The following is an 18373-nucleotide window of genomic DNA, read 5'->3' as shown; positions in this document are numbered from 1 at the left end:
AATAGTACGAGTGTGGAATGAAAACAAGTCATAGAAAGAGAAAAAATAAATTTAAAATGAAAATAAGAAGAAAGAAGAAGGTAAGATGGAGTAAGAAAAGGGAGGAGCAAAATGTAAGATTTGAAATTATAATATAAACACTAGTGACTTAGTATGCACAAACTTGAAGGACAAAAATTAATGTTAAAAAGCTATTCAGGGGGAGAAAATAATGCACTCATGAAGAAGTCCATGGTGGAATTCATCTCACTGTTCTGTCTTTCTGGATCTGCCCCTGGTGATGTCAGATGGTGTCCCAGTCTGGCCCTAGGCAGCCTGTTCATGTCTACCAAAGGTACACAGTCTGTTTCTGTCTCCTACTGTTGTTAATCTAGTCAGTCTATAATGAGCAATGAGGCTTAACCACCACAGTGTGGGGCAGAGTAATTCCTGTGGGTGGGGCTATTCCTTCCATTCATGCTGATGCCACTTGGAAGGGAATGCTCTGCCTGAGCATGATAGCTGCTGCAATATTGTGGGATAACTCAGCACAGGGATCTAGCTCTTCACAGCTAGATATTATCTATGTTCCTTTCTGGCTCTGGTGCTGTAGTCTGGGGAGCTCAGCTTGAGGTTTAGATCCCACACTTCTCAGCAGGAACCACAGCCAGTGAATTTCTGTCTAGAACTTCAGCTGCTGCCCATGGAGGCCCAGCAAGCCCTCTCACATCTCCTCCACACTCCATATGGGTCATATTGTGGTGAAGCAGCTTCTTCCATCTGCCTGTGGTTATAAGACTTCTCTCCAGCTATTTTCCATTGGTTATTCAGGATAAGTTCTCTGCCGTTCAGTTGTAATTCCAGGTTGGTCCTGGGAGGAAGTTAGTATAGCTTCTGCTTACATCCCCACCATCTTGAATCTCCTAGCTTTGTTTTTCTTTTTCAGGATTGTTTTGGCTATTTGAGATTTTTTTGATAATGGGACTCAAGTCAGATACCTTATAATTCTTACTCAATAGTTTTCTATTTTTGGCACTTTTATTCATTCATTCAAACATTTCTATCATGTAGACATTTTACTTTAAAATTTTCAGACCATTGTGTGTGCTACATATTTCCCTCATCTCCATATTTTCTATAATTATAGATAATATTCAAAAAAGTCATTATTATTTCCAAAAAAGGTCCTCAGTTTAGTTGAATTATTGTGTCAAGCACCTGCTAAGTTTACTTATATTCTCTTGGGTGTTTATCCTTTCAAACATCCTAGGCTTTGGCCACAATCATAATACTCATTCTGAGGTCAAGATACAGGGTTCTTTGAGTGGTTAAATAACTTTGTCAAGGTGATACAACTATTTTATCATGGAGGCAGGATTTGAAGTTGGTGTATCAGATGCCAGCAACTATATACTCTTAGTCACAAAACTATATTTCTCTTTTTTAAGTTTCTTTTTATTTAGAGTCGTAATGGGAAAACTTGCACAGTCATTATATAGACATGAAACACAATTGTAATTTGACTTTTAAATTTGAGTAAATATAAGTTGAAGAGCCTTGACTTGATATTCAAGAGTGACGTGCTGCTTAGTCATAGAACAATTTAAAAATCTTCACTTGCTACCAAGATTTAATGCTCCAACTGGGGAAATGTGTGCTATCTTTAAAGGGCATCTCCTTCATAGAACTGACCACTTTGGGCTCATTGAAGCCTCATTAAATTAGAATTTAGTTTTCTAAGTCTTGGACATTGTAAGTATTTAATCATTCTATTTATGTTGTTGCCTGTTATGGCATGAATATAATTGCCTTTGTTTCAACATTTCATGTTCCTTTGAAGGAATCTCTGAAATATGACTTTTATCACTTAAAAACTGTGGTAAAGATAATACAAAGGAGCTGTGTGAAACATTATCCTCATATATCACTAGCACTCCCTTTTGTTCTTTTAAATTGTCATTCTAAGCCTCTAGCTAATGCTACTTTATGAGATTAAACAACTTTCTGCCGCGGCCAGCGAGGCAGTGGGTTCGAGACGCGCAGTGACGGACTGAAAAGAGAGAGCGACCAGTTGCTCTGGTGGCAAAAGGCAAGTTTATTGAAAACTCTTGTCATTATATAGTGAAATGTTCTAAAAATAGAATGCTTGCTACACGAAGAGAGTCTTTGTTCAAGAAAGTTTACACACCCCTCCAGGTCACGTACAGAACATCCCGAGACATGACGAACATTCTGGTTTAGATTAACTCCAAGGACACGACGCATCGCCTCAAGGCTCCGGCACCTCCCTGTCCTTCTCTTGGGCACAATCCGATAGCAAACAAGGCCGGGGTGATGTCAGGTCACCTCCCCCGAGGCCAAGGAACAGGCCCAAGCATCATTCTCACAATGCAGGACCCTAACTCTTGACCCCTTCCTGGGGGGCTTGGTTCCCCCACATCTCCCCCTTTCTTGTTTAGGACAAGGCAATAGGTGCCTCATGACTTTTATAATCCAATCTTTGTCTTTTTTAAATCGAGGTATAGAGTTTGGATGTGCCCAAGTAGATATCGCAAAATGCACGGAAGGCAAAGCAGTAAAATAAGGACAACGACTCCGGTTCCTAGCCAATTGTACAAGAGTTGGTGAATGGAGGGAAAATAACCAGCTAAAGTGTTAAAGAATTTTTTCGGCATCTCGAGCAATGTCGACGTCCAATGGGGGGGGCATTGACTAGATCCTGTATCTCTTTGTGCAAGGCGGCGAGGTCCAAAGAAGTGTTACAATTATGCCAGATTCCCGTCAGGTGATTCCGCACCTTATCCCAAGGGAATCGAGAAGAATTGTAAGGAAACGGGGTAACACAAATATGTGAGTATTGGAAGTGACATTTTAGAGAGGAGCGGACCTCGAGAGAGTTCAGTTCCTCTCCGACAACCCTTACGGTATCGTACAGAGCATTCAACTTCTGCTCTATTTTTCGATCCCATTCCTCTTGGGTCTGAAATGCAACAGACACATTACGAGCTAGCTCGTTAACGAAGTCCGCGGTCTGAACCTCTTCTGTTAGTGCTATGGCGGCGGTGGCGGCCGTAGCTATAAGGGCAATTAAGGCAGATATTCCTGTAATGAGCATTCCTACGAACCGCTTTTGTGCGGGCCAACATTAAGTCATTAACCTTTTTGGATGATAGCAAAACCAGGGTCCTCATACCAAGGGGTGGAAAGGTTAACAGGTACAAAGGCAAAAGAAGGTTGTTTCAATACAGCAAATGAACTAACATTCATAGATAGATTAAGGCAGTTAGTTAGATAGCACTGATCACAGGTTAGGTTATATACAGTATTATGAGAGACCTGCAAGTCTCCAGCAATGAACGCGAAAGGGTCGGGTACACAAGCTATCACAGAAACATTTTTCTGATTTCCAGACCAAGAGATGGCGTCCTGAGCTCCTATGTGCATCCACTGGACCGCTCTCTTTGCTACGGTAATATACTGAAGAGAGGCCACAGCTTTCCACAACATAGTCTGATAGGTTCTATTGTTTTTGGTCCAAATTCCGTAGAGAAGATTTTTGAGGCCGCAACGAGCCGCTACGAAAGTCACTCCAGTCACAAACCCCTTGGTCGCAAACTGTTTGATTGAGATGGCAAATCCTCCAGGCCGGTCCCCATTGGCTGGGCGATGGGGTCCGACTTCTGCAAGTTGGAATGTCAGCAGGGGGAGTTCCTACGCCAATCGTGGCGGAGGTATTGTTGCGTTTCAAATACAGCATATCAACACCCCAGTGAGTCCCATTACTAAAGTCACTGTCCCAGTCCTCATACCTCTGAATAAGAGTACAGTTTGCCAGAGAGGTGGAGAAGCAAAGCGGCTGCGTCGTAGATATGCCTGAATAATTGACCATCGCACTCACTGGTATCACGTGTCCGACGGAAGGGGTGCCCAGTACCTGGGTGTTGTTGACATAAACTGGAATGAACTCGTTGTCTTCCCAAGTGACTGGGTGCATGACAGGGGGGTTCGGGACGAAAGCCCAATACACCTCCGCGCTCACCGACAGCCTCAAGAGCCAGATAAGGCTAAGTAACAGCGCCAGCCGGCGCGGCTTCTTCTCCGGCCTCCTGATCCGAGGCTGTGTCGTCAGCGACATCTTCTCCATCCTTCTCGTCAGCTTGCGAATTTTGCTCCTGGGCATGACGAACACAGCGTTCAGGCAGCCAACGAGGAGCCTCAGCGTCTGTAGGAAAAACACACACATACCCTCTTCCCCATATTAATACTGGGTCTGGGCCATGGCGTGACCCGTCAATGGGATCTCTCCAATAAACTTGTGGGTATTGACTCATACGTGGGCTCCAATGACGGTCAGCTGCAGAGCGCCCCTCGGTATCTAGAGTGAGGAAATTTAAAACGAAAAGAGAATGGGCTAACAGTAATTTCGGGGACCGAGGATCATACCATCTCCCCCCTTTTAGTTTAGTAAGCTGGTGTTTCAAAGTAAGATGGGCACGTTCAACAAGTCTTTGGCCTTGTGGATTATAAGGGATACCGGTTTTGTGAATAATTCGAAAAGAGAGACAAAAATTGTGAAAAGTACGGCTGGTATAGGCGGGAGCATTATCAGTTTTCAGTACACGAGGGGTTCCTAAAATGGCAAAACAGGAAAGGAGGTGAAGAATAACGCTACGGGTATTTTCGCCGGGAAGAGCTGTAGCGCATAAAAAAATGAGAACAGGTGTCAATCGTAACATGCAAATATTGAAGTTTTCCGAAGGAGGGAAGGTGGGTTACATCCATCTGCCAGAGATCGTTAGGGCGAAGGCCCCTAGGGTTGACGCCAAAATGAGGAACAGGGGATAAGGGAGTACAGGAAGAGTATGACTTAACAATCTGTCGTGTGGCATCTTTGGTCAAGCGGAATTGATATCGTAACGAGCGGGCTGACTGATGGTGAAGGGCATGAGAATCTGTAGCTTGCTGTATCTGTGACAGATAGACTTGTGTATGAAGATCAGCAAAATGATTACCTTGCGCAAGAGGACTAGGGAGCCGGGAGTGACCTCGAATATGTTCGACAAAACAAGGGGAAGAATGAGATTGAAGGAGGGATTGAATTGTAAGGAATAATTGGAAAATAGTAGGGTTGTGAGTATGGATCAGAGGGACTGTTTTAAGGACAGATAAGGCACGAACGATATATTGACTGTCAGTGTAAAGATTGATTGCCTGCTGAAAAAGCTTTAACGTGCGGGACACTGCATAGAGCTCAACTTCCTGTGCAGATGAAAAGGAGGTGGACCATACAAAAGTTTTATCAGGAGTAACTAAAGATGCTCTGCCATTAGAGGAGCCGTCGGTGAAGAGAGAAATGGCTCCTGCGATGGGGTCACTGACGACAACCTTAGGAAAAATGAAAGAGGCAACGTGCGCGAACTGTAGAATCTTGTCATGCGGGAGGTGATGAGCTATTTCACCTGCAAACCCTTCAAAGGCAAGAGCAAAGGAGTCATTAAAATTCATCAACCAAGAATATTGCTCTGCAGTATAGGGGGATAATAATTGTGGGAGGATCCCTGCCTAGGACTTGTACAGATAATTTACGGCCTTGCTGAACGCGCTCCGCCACCAGGGTAGGGTAGGAAAGAAGGGCTTTCCGCGGGGGTGGCAGAGCCATGGAGCCATTGCAAAACACTCTGTTGGTAGAGAACGCCTGTTGGTGTCAGCGAGGTGGGAATGATAATTAACTGCCAGGGCCGAGCGGGGCGACGGTCTCGGCTTCCTCGGCCCCGGGATGCGGCGAGCGCTGCTGCCGGGGGGCTGTAACACTCGGGAGGGCGGGCTCCCCGCCCGACCCCCCCCGCGAGGGGGGAACGACGGGGCCCCCCGAGCCACCTTCCCCGCCCGGCCTTCCCAGCCGTCCCGGAGCCGGTCGCGGCGCACCGCCGCGGCGGAAATGCGCCCTGCGGCGGCCGGTCGCCCGGCCGGGGCGGTCCCCCGGCGACCCCACCCCCGGCCCCGCCCGCCCGGCCCCACGCACCCGCCGGGTGGTGGGGGAGGGGAAGGGGCGGGGGAGGGACCCGGGAGGCACGGGGAAGCGGGAAAGATCCGCCGGGCCGCCGGCACGGCGGGACCCGCCGCCGGGTTGAATCCTCCCGGGCGGACTGCGCGGACCCCACCCGTTTACCTCTTAACGGTTTCACGCCCTCTTGAACTCGCTCATCCCTTAATTCTTTAAGCACAGACAATAATTCTTTCAGGGTTGGATCCGCCTCGCCGGCCGGCTTCTCATCCTCAGCCGAGGCGAGGAACACCTCCTGAGGGGGGTGATACGATGCTGTTTGCTCAGCAAGGTCCCCCCAATCAACTTCTGCTGGACCGGGAACCCGCGATTTCTCCGATAAGTTCACTTCTGACTGATCATACTTCGGCGGTTCCCATTTTAGGGGGGTGCGGTCGGGCGGAGGTGGAGGGGAATATAGATTCTCCGCCGAGCGAGCAGCACGGAGACTGCCCCGCGTGCTGCGCTCCCACTTGGCAAGCTCAGAATCCCCCCTTAAGCAGTCTCGAACAAGAGACCAAAGAGAGAACGCATCTACAGGTGTCTTCTCAGGACCATTAGTCTGATAATGTTCTCTGATGCGCTCCCCCACTTTCTTCCACGTATCTATATTTATAGTCCCTTCTTCCGGGAACCACGGGCAGATCTGCTGAATGAAATCTACAAAGTGATGGATTTGCCCTTTCGACGTGGAAATTCCCCGTCCCCTCAATAGTGAACATAATACCTGCTCAAAAAGTTCCCTCTCAGTAGAAAGTGAAACCCCCCATTTTTATTAGCTCTCTTCGTCTGCTCCCTGCTACTTCCGTTTTTCTTTTTTGTTTCGTATACTTACTGGGCCCCTGTAGCAGCGGTCCTGTCAGGCTCTGCTGTCGTCAATCTCAGGACTCTGGTGGTCCCCCGAAGACCTCTGGTTCCGGTCCCTTGTTCGGGCGCCACTTGCCGCGGCCAGCGAGGCAGTGGGTTCGAGACGCGCAGTGACGGACTGAAAAGAGAGAGCGACCAGTTGCTCTGGTGGCAAAAGGCAAGTTTATTGAAAACTCTTGTCATTATATAGTGAAATGTTCTAAAAATAGAATGCTTGCTACACGAAGAGAGTCTTTGTTCAAGAAAGTTTACACACCCCTCCAGGTCACGTACAGAACATCCCGAGACATGACGAACATTCTGGTTTAGATTAACTCCAAGGACACGACGCATCGCCTCAAGGCTCCGGCACCTCCCTGTCCTTCTCTTGGGCACAATCCGATAGCAAACAAGGCCGGGGTGATGTCAGGTCACCTCCCCCGAGGCCAAGGAACAGGCCCAAGCATCATTCTCACAATGCAGGACCCTAACTCTTGACCCCTTCCTGGGGGCTTGGTTCCCCACAACTTTCATTTATCACAACTTATTTCCATCTACTATATCTTCTTTCCAATCAATTCTTACCAATACATCTTTCTTTATCACGATTTGAATTTCTTTAATTTCTCTTTTTTGTCTTAATAAACCAATTTCCCACCATTTCATTCTGTTTTCTGATGAACATTTTAATTCTTTTTTTTCTTTTTTTAATGTATTTTATTGATTATGCTATTACAGTTGTCCTATTTCCCCCTTTCTCTCCCCTCCACCCTGTACCCCCTCTCCCCCGCATGTTCCCCCACTTTAGTTCATGTCCATGTGTCATACTTATGAGTTCTTTAGCTTCTACATTTCCCGTACTATTCTTGCCCTCCCCCTATCTATTTTCAACCTACATTCTATGCTACTTATTCTCTATACCTTTTTCCCCCTCTCTCCTCCTCCCACCCCCCTGCTGCTAGCCCTCCATGTGCCCTCCATTTATGTGGATCTGTTCCTGTTCTAGTTGTTTACTTAGTTTCTTTTGGTTTTGCTTTAGGTATGGTTGTTAATAATTGTGAGTTTGCTGTCCTTTTACTATATATGTTTTTTCTTTATCTTCTTTTCTTAGATAAGTCCCTTTAGCATTTCATAAAATAAGGACTTGGTGATGATGAACTCCTTTAACTTGACCTTATCTGAAAAGCACTTTATCTTCCCTTCCATTCTAAATGAGAGCTTTGCTGGATAGAGCAATCTGGGATGTAGGTCCTTGTCTTTCATGACTTGGAATATTTCTTTCCAGCCCCTTCTTGCCTGTAAGGTCTCTTTGGAGAAATCAGCTGACAGTCTGATGGGAACTCTTTTGTAGGTTACTGTCCCCTTATCTCTTGCTGCTTCTAGGATTCTCTCCTTCGTTTTTACCTTGGCTAATGTAATTATGATGTGCCTTGGTGTGTTTCTTCTTGGGTCCAACTTCTTTGGGGCTCTCTGAGCTTCTTGGATTTCTTGGAAGACTGTTCCCTTTGCCAGATTGGGGAAGTTCTCCTTTATTATTTGTTCAAGTACGTGCTCAGTCTGTTGCTTTTCTCCTTCCCATTCTGGTACCCATATAATTCGGATGTTGGAACGTTTAAAGGTGTCCTGGATGCTCTTAAGCTTTTCCTCGATTTTTTGAATTCTTATTTCATCATGCTTTCCTGCTTGGTTGATTCTATCTTCCTTCTGGTCCACTGTATTGTTTTGAGACTCAGATTCCTTCCTTTCACTATTGGCTCTCCTCCGCGTATCTTCCTGCATCTCTTTTATGGTAACCTGCATCCTTTCATCTAAATTGCGCCCAAAATCAACCAATTCTGTGAGCTTTCTGATCACCAGTGTTTTGAACTGTGCATCTGATAGATTGGCTATTTCTTAGTCGCTCAAAAGGATGAGTCCTGGGGGACTGATCTGTTCTGTTGGAAACATGTCTTATATCTTTCCCTGTCTCTCCTTTTTTTTTTTTCCCGGTCTGGTCACTCTTGTTACGGTGGGGGGCGGAGCCTTAGGTGTTCACCGGGGCTGGGCACCCTGGTCACTAGATTGTGAGGTTATATGTGGGGTGGGGGCGAGGGCAGGAGCGGGAGGGAACAATGGTGGTAGTTCCGTTCTCCTGGGCTCAGACCCTTCTTTGGGTTCCTGGGCTGTGAGCTCTGCCCTGGTCCACAATCGCTGCCTCACTGCGTCTGCCAGCCGCAGCTTACGTACTCAGGGATCACTGCTGTGTTCTTGTGCCCCGGATGGCTGTTGCGCCGATTTCGCGCCAAATTTTCCCTAACCTCCGCGCGCCGCTGACCTGCGCCAGCCCCGCACCCGCCCCGCTCATAGTCTCCTAGCAGTCTGGATGTACGGGTCTACTTCAACTTCTTGGCTGTCTGACTTCCATTCAAATAAATCCTCTATCAGTTCTGAGTGATATTCTGTTTGTAAATTATTGTTGTTCTAATCTTGGTTGTACGAGGAGGTACGGTGCGTCCACCTATTCCTCCATCTTGCCGGAAGTCCCTTAACATTTTAATTCTAATACAGTAACATTTTTGTCTTAATTGCTTGGTGAGTTGCTTCATCAATCTTCATCAGTTCTCATGGAGTAAGTTATTCTATGTACCTTGCTTATTACTGATTTGGCAACTTAAGCATTAAGCTTTGCAGTATTGGTGCATTTGCTGTCCTTTGTCTCTCCTAGGTGTCTTTTTCTCTTTATAAACCTCATCACCACATCTGATTTTCATATTTACCAAGGTTTGTTATTTCAAAGTAAATGTTTTCATCCTTTCTACCATTGACATTCACATTTGTCACAACACTGTCAGCCAACATAATTTTTCTTAACAGATCTTTAAATATTATGAACACAGATTGGATAAGCTCATAAATATTCACCAAACTAAAACACATATTTAGAAAAACATGTCAATGGAACATTAGAAATATATTTAATCAGCAGCTAGAAAGACTTGACTGAATAAACAAAATAAAAGACTTAAGGCATAAATACAAATATATTAGCACAGACTACCTTTCAACCCAACAAAATTTAGCAATTATTAACCACTCAATCAAATGTAGGGCCTGCATTAAGAAAAAAGTAAACATTGTTAAGAAATTATATTCACACAATGGGGCTTGAAATTATAAGATATCAGCTATGCAAAAGTAGTGAGTCTGTCTTTAGCATCAGGTAGAAGACACTGTAGTATATAAAGTCAGCTTAGTTTGTAATCCAAAATGATTTATATGAATTTGATGTTCAGGGCCGATGTTATTTTAGTAGGAGTTACAGAAAAGCCATGCATGTTCCATCAACTTTTCAGGAAATTAATAATGGGGCTATATGGCAATTATGTGGCCTGTCATGTTGGATGAGATTCTAGCCAAAAAAGGTAGACAAAATTATCAAAACTTCAGAGGCTACTTTAATGATTTCTTGCCATGAAAACTAAGGTTTGGGCCAAATTGAAATTTGCCTTTTTTTACTAATTAAAACTTTAACTCAGGATGATTTGCTTATTCCTCTGTGGCATGTTTATGGAATTGAGGAATTTCCATTTTAAATGTATATGAATAATAAAATACCTGGAAATCAGCAACACTTGGAAACTCAGGCTTTATTATTCAAAAATATCAGAAATACACTGTAAAATATCTTATACTAGGAGAACAAGCAACATTTAGATATATGCACATGTATTAGAATACTAAAATTAACCAAAATAATTATAAAATTTAGCCTTTAAAATATTCATAAATTAATACATGGCAATCAAATGGTTTTATTTTCAAAGTACATTTTATTGATTCTGCTATTATAGTTTTCCCAGTTTGCCCCCTTTATCCCACTTCTGCCCTGCACCCCGCAAACCTTCAGAATTTTCCCATTTAGTTAATGTCCATGGGTTGTACTTGTAATTTCTTTGAATTCTCTGTTTCTTATACCATTCTTGACCTCTCCCCATCTATTTTATGCCTACCAATTATACTTCTTACTCCCTGCACATTTGCTCCCTATTCCCCCCTCCTCCTCCCCACTGAAAACCCTCCTTGTGATGTCCATTTCTCTGATTCTATTCCTGTTCTACTTGTTTTCTTAGTTTTTGTTTGTGTTTATTACGTTCATTTGTTGATAGTTGTGAGTGTGTTGTCATTTTACTGTTCATAGTTTTTCATCTTTTTCTTAGATAAGTCCCTTTAACATTTCATATAATAAGAGTTTGGTGATGATGAACTCCTTTAACTTGACCTTATCTGGGAAGCATTTTACCTGCCCATCCATTCTAAATGATAGCTTTGTTGCAGAGAGTAATCTTGAATATAGGTCCTTGCTTTTTATGATTTTGAATACTTCTTTCCAGCCCCTTCATGCTTGCAAAGTTTTTTGTTTGTTTGTTTGGTTTTTGTTTTGTTTTGTTTTGTTTTAGAAATCAGCTGATAGTCCTATAGGCACTCCTTTGTAGGTAACTGCCTCCTTTTCTCTTGCTGCTTTTAATATTCTCTTTTTATCTTTGGGTAACTTAATGATGATGTGCCTTGGTGTGTTCCTCTTTGGCTCCAACTTCTTTGGGACTCTCTGAGCTTTCTGGACTTCCTGGAAGTCTATTTCCTTTGCCAAGTTGGTGAAGTTTTCCTTCATTATTCATTCACATAAGTTTTCAATTTCATGCTCTTGTTCTTCTCCTTCTGGCACCCCTATAATTTGGACAGTGTAACATTTCAAGTTCTCCCAGAGGTTCCTAAGCCTCTCTTCAATTTTTTTGAATTCTTATTTCTTCATTCTGTTCCAATTGGATGTTTATTTCTTCCAGTTGCTCCAGATTGTTTTGAGCCCTGGTTTCCTTCCTGTCACTGTTGATTCCATGAATATTTTGCTTTATTTCACTTTGGGTAGTCTTAATTTGTTATTTCATATTTCAACCAGGCTCAGTCAGTTCTGTGAGCATTTTGATTACCAGGACTTTGAACTCTCCATCAGATAGATTGACTCTCTCCTCAATGCTTAACTCTCTTTCTGGAGTTTTCTTCTGTTCTTTCATTTGGTCCACATTTGTTTGTCTCCATGCACCTGCAAAGTTGTAATGGGGAGGGGCCTTAGGTATTCACCCAGGCAGGGCAGCCCTCTTTGCTGCGTTGTGGTGCTATCTGTGGAGGAAGGGTTAGAGAGGAAACAATGCAGCTCACTTGCTTGCCTCTAACCCCACTTTCCACCAAACTCACATGTGAAATTGGGAGTTTCTCCCACATTGGAAACCCCTGTCGGAGTCAACAGTCAGCTCTGAGTCTGTTTCTCATTCAGTCAGCCCTGCCCACACAGTACACTGCCTCACCACAGGTACTTTCAGCAAGTCCCGATCACTCAGTCCTCTGCCTTGCTGCGGGTTCTCTCAGCCAGCCCCTGCTGTGTGGCCTGGTCCACCACCTCACCATGGGTCCTTTAACCCAGCCCTGCCAGTGAGGTCTGCCACCTCCGTCCACCCATCCTACCAGTCTGGTTCGTCTGATTGACTGTGTCTTTAATTCCTTGGTTGTCAGAGTTCCATGCAGTTTGATTTTCTGGCACGTTGTTTTTGGATTTTAGATTGGTTGGTATCCCCCTTTTGGTTGTGCAAGGAAGCAAAAGGTTTCTACCTACACTTCCATCTTGGCCTGAACTGGGCAATCTAATCATTTTAGAGAGGGTCTGGGGATCTTTCATCCTCTGACATCATTTTAGGCATATGTGGCAGGCAGCCTCTAAGATGGTCACCAATGGGTCCTACTTCTTGATATTCATGCCCTTTTGTCATCATTCTCTCCTTGATGGTGGGCCAGAACTTGTGATTCCCTTCTAAATAACAGAACACAGCAAAGATAACAGATGGCATTTACATGAATAGGTTACCAAAAGACTGCATCTCTTGCTTTCTTACTGTTTGGCTCACCCACTCTGAGGGAACACAGCTGCCATGTTTTGAGCTGCCCCATAGAGAGTCACACATGGCAAGGAACTGTTGTCTCCATCTAACAACCAGTGATAATCTGCAGTCTCTTCACAGCTATGTGAATGTGTTTCAAATGGGATCTTCCCCTAGTTGAACCTTGAGATGACTACAGCCTTGTGAGACATTTTGAGTGTCAGATACACACAGATGAGGCACACTTGAATTCCTGACCCACAGAAAATGTGAGATAATAAATGTTCATTGTTTTAAGCCACTACATATTGGGGTTATTTGCTACACTGTGTAATACCACTAATATACCATAGAAGCACTGTTTATAATTATTTTGTTATGACTAAGGACCTCATTTATTTGCAATGTACGTAAAAGTGATAGAATATAATGTTTTAAATTAAAAACTCTACTGTTCACTTAAGAAGGTACTTTACAATCAAAGAACTTGGAAGATTTTAGCTATCTTTAAAAAGTTACATTCTATAGTCACTTCATAGCATTACCATGATCTGAGAATCAATGTGAGGCTTATATCACAGAGATGTTCAAACTGCAAATATGAATATTATAATGATCAGCAACAAGGTAAGTGTGAAAGTAGACAGGGAATAGCACCACAGACCAGAAAATTGTACTTCATGTTTTCCATTGAAAAACAGTTGTCAACATTAAATATTACCATCTATATCTACTTAATCATATCAGAGCTCAGTTTCTTACCTGGACCTAAGTAAACATTGGGGATACACTCATTCTTCTGTTCTCTTCACATAAAATTTACTTAAATTTAAAGAAAGAGTAATAAGAAAGTGTTTTTCATATACTGAAATGGGGAGGGAAAACATCTTTCTGTAAATTTGCTGTGAGAATGTCATTTTTGCTTGTTTATTTTATTTTGTGAGCATACTTCAAGAAAGAAGGTACTCTCAGATGTGGAGAAAATTATGGACTGATTTGTGGGGGAAGTATTTTTCCTTGGCAGTCAGTGTGAAAGCTGAGACAATTCTAATAGGCACAGCTCTAAATATTCATTGGTCTCAGAGAGCAGTATGTTGACATTTTCATCTGCTGCTCGTTAGTGTAAAGTATTATCAAGTGATAGACCAGTGGAGAAGATAAAAGTCTTGTGGACATGGACAAGGATAATTTATCCAAATAATTACTGAAAATATTGAATTAAGGGGCTTTCTACAAGTATTTATTTCCAAGGGCTTCTCTAAAAAAATATCATAATCTGGTGGCTTTATTATCTCATAATTAAGGAAGCCAAATGTCCAAAATCAAGGTGTTGTCAGGGATGGTTTGTTTTGGAGTCTTCAGAGAGAAACCATTGCATGCCTTTCACTTAGCTTCTGGTGGTTGCTGATAAGTGTTGGCATTCCCTGGCTTGTAAGACAGATAACTCTAATATATACCTCTATCTTCACCTTGTATTTTCCTTTGTGTCTTTATGTATTCTTTGCTTCTTATAAAAATACCAGTCATTGGATTTAGGGTCCAACTTAAATCCTGAATGATTTCATGTAGAAACTTCACCAATTATAACTGCAAAGAATTTATTTCCAAATAATATCAAGGTCTGAGGTTCTGAACAGATATGAATTTAGAGGGGGAGCACTATTGAACCCACTACAATAAAGTTAGGTGTATAAAAAGATAACAATATTTTACTTGAATATTGCATAAGATTGAATTTACAAGTAACAGCCACAGTCAGACATTGGTTAAGATTTATCTAAACTTTTTAAAATATTAATAAGCAAGAATAAGATATATTCTAATAAAATTTTGGAACCTTTACTTTTTTTGTGAAATTAGACTTATTAGAATGGTGTTATCAGTCAGGAGGTATTTTAAAAGATGTGAAACACAATGGACTCTCAATGATATTTGACAATATATTGGGTGTTCTGCAGTAAAAACTTCATGAACAATGCAAAAGTAGAAATCCTTATCTCTAAACATTTGCTGCAGGATAAGCATTCTGGAATATGTGATTCCTGTGTGGGTAACACTGATCCACCCAGTAAATGACTCAATAGTAAGCCAACCTCTAAGAAGTTATACTTTCCAAGGCTATAATTTCATTCTTACTTTCATTCACTAACTTTGAATAAAATTTGATTGACTTAAGGATAACAATCTGAACTACTTCTTATAATGTTCTACATGCTGCCCCCATGTTGTTTTTCACTTCATTTCCCATATACACTTGAATAATGGTTGTTGGAGTTTATATCACCTGCCTGGTCACTAGTAAATTTTTTAAATTTACTAATGCTATTTAAAAGCAGCATTTCAGTGTACTTTACCCTACTTCAGCATAGAATGAAGTAGATGTTCTTACACATTGCTGGGAAGAATTTTATTCCCTAGAGACTTTCTAGTGAGAAGCCTGGAAATATGTAACAAGTTTTAGCAATACTTGTATTCTTTGATTCAGAACATCCATTTATAGAAATTTATCTTTAAAATAAACAGATAAGTATACAAAATACATATTCTAGAGTATTCATTAAAATATTGTTTTTTTTTTATTTTAATTGTTGTTAAAGTACAGTTTTATGCCATTTACCCCCATCCCAACCCATTCCCCCAGCTCTCCCCACCTCCCTCCCATCTCCACCCCCTTTGTTATTGTCCATGTGTCCTTTACGTTTAACTGTGAAAAATTAGGAATATACTTAATGTCCCAAGCAAGGGTTTGATTAGCTACACTTGAAGACACAGAAAAAAAATGAAATAAAGTGCTATGTAATTGTTAAAGGTAATTGAATAGAAAATATGTAATGACATAACTTTTATGATTTTTGGTGAAGTAAGACAAACAATATGAAAAACATGAGCTCATTTATGTAAAAAATGTAAAAAATCCTCAATCTCTATAGATTAAAAAATTACTGAGTAATTTTCCCTCAAAGGATGTGATTTGGGTATTTTTACTTTTTAATTTTGGTAATTTGTAGTTTATAATTAAAAGTAAACACATTTAGCCCTGACTGTTATGGCTCAGTTGGTTGGGTGTCAGTCCACAAAGTGAAAGGTCAACCATTTGATTCCTAGTCAGGACTCATTCGTGGGTTGAGTTCTCGTTCAGAGCATGCCAACTGATTGATGTTTCCCTCTCACATCAATGTTTCTCACCCTCCCTTTCTCTTTCCCTTCTTCTCCCTCTAAAAATAAATAAAATCTTGAAAAAATAAACACATTTAAAAAGAAAACATCAGTAAATGATAACAAATGTCTTAGCTTGAAACATTAGTTTATTAGGGCATGTGTTCCAACTTCTTCCAACTATTTTCCTCTTCTCTTGTCAATATTATTTACCAATTCAATAGCCAATTTAAAAAAAAAAGTAAATCAAAAGATTTTTCAAAACTTTAGCTGAACTGAAATCAATTTATTTTATTGAAAGTTGTATTCATAGGTATTTTATGTTTGGGTGATGATATTTCCCTGAACAACCCTAAAAACAAATGTAACTATTAGAATGAAGAATTATTTTCAAATGCTCTTACACTGCCATTTATTAAATTATCTTTGGAGAGCAACTAGTAAATCTTAGGTCAGAACATTGGAAATTGTAATATCCCTCTTTTGTTTACACTCCAACATTGTATCATTGATTTTTTTATTGTAAGATGTTATTGGAATTCATATTATTATTAGATCCCTGGTACATGCAATCATTTTCTATCTGTTGCTCAGACATATTCTTCCAGCATAAGGAGAGTTATTCTGATTATACAGGATTTGACATCAACACATCAACACTTTAGAAGGCTAAGTTTTAGTATCATTTGATTTTCACATTATCATATGATAGGAATAAAGTTTAATGACAAGAAATAAATTGGGCTACCAGAGAAAAATTAACCTATTGAATAGTCATTTATTATGGAAAAAGTATAAACTAGTCTTGTATCCAGAAAAATTCATATTTCAACAGACATTCTACTGCAATTGTTATACAATTTTATTAAGTATGTCCATGAACACTGGAGCCATTCCTCTGAGAAAAATTGGAAATGAATCTATACTGGAGATTAAGAGCCACATTCTCATATCTCTGACCAGGTAGGTGTTCAATCAAGTACTGAACATTGATGTAGAAAAGCAACAAACATCTTCAGGATATTATATATTTATTTTAAGTATATTTTATTGATCATGCTATTATAGTTGTCCCAATTTTTGTCTTTTCTCCCCCTCTCCCCTCCTGCCCCCAAATCTCAATCAATCTCCCTTTAGTTCATGTCCATGGGTCATACATATGAGTTATTTAGCTTCTCTATTTATTATACTATTCCTAACCCTCTCTGTCTATTTTATACCTATCAATTATGCTTCTTATTCCCTGTATCTTTTCCCCCATTCTCCCCATCCTCACTGATAACCATCAATGAGATCTCCTTTTCTGTGATTCTGTTCCTGTGGTAGTTGCTTGCTTAGTTTTTTGTTTCCTTTTATTTTTAGGCTCAGTTGTTGATAGTTGTGAGTTTGTTTTCAATTTAATGTTCATAGTTTTTTATCTTCTTTTTCTTAGATAAGTCCTTCTAACATTTTGTATAATAAGGGCTTGGTTGTGATGACTTCTTTAACTGTACTTTATCTGGGAAGCAATTTATCTGCCCTTCCATTCTAAATTATAGCTTTGTTAAATAGAATAATCTTGGATGTATGTTCTTGCCTTTTACTGACTTTGAGTACTTCTTTCCAGCTCCTTCCTGCCTGTAAACTTCTTTTGAGAAATCAGCTGATAGTCTTATGGGCACTCCTTTGTAGGTAACTCTCTCCTCTTGCTGCTTTTTAGATTATCTCCTTATTTTGAATCTTAGGTAACTTAATTATGATGTGGCTTGGTGTGTTTCTTCTTGGAACCAATTTCTTTGTGACTCTCTGGGCTTCCTGGAAGTCTAAGTCTTTTGCCAGATTGGGGAAGTTTTCTTTCATTATTTGTTCAAATACGTTTTCAATTTCTGGCTTTCCCTCTTCTCTTTCTGGCAACCCTATGATTCAGATGTTAGAACATTTAAAGTTGTCCCAGAGGTTCCTCAGCCTCTCCTTACTTTTTTGAATTCTTCTTTCTTCATTCTGTTCCAGTTGAATGTTTATCTCTTCCTTTTGTTACAAATTATTTATTTGATTCCTCATTTCCTTTCCTTCATTGTTAGTTTCCTGTATATTTTCCTTTATTTCACTTTGTGTAGCTTTCATTTTTTCCTTCATTTTGCAACTGAACTCAATCAATTCTGTGAGTATCCTGATTACCAGTTTGTGAACTCTGCACCTGGTACGTTGTTTATCTCCTTGTCACTTAGCTCTTTTTCTGGAGTTTTGATTTGTTCTTTCATTTGGGCCATATTTCTTTGTCTTGGTGAGCCTGTTATGTGGTAATGGGTGGAGCTTTAGGTAATTGCTAGGGTAAGGTAACCCTCTTTGCTGTCTGTGGGGGAAGGGTTAGGGAGGGAACAATGCCACTCATTCTGCTTTAGCCCCACTTTCCATCACTTCTCTCATTTCCCACAAGCAGCTTGTGCCCTTTCAATTGCTGAGT

Source organism: Phyllostomus hastatus, unplaced genomic scaffold, assembly GCF_019186645.2.
Source record: "Phyllostomus hastatus isolate PE091 unplaced genomic scaffold, TTU_PhHast_1.1 phas_scaffold_28, whole genome shotgun sequence".
NCBI lineage: Eukaryota > Metazoa > Chordata > Mammalia > Chiroptera > Phyllostomidae > Phyllostomus > Phyllostomus hastatus.
This window is presented reverse-complemented; position numbering follows the sequence as displayed.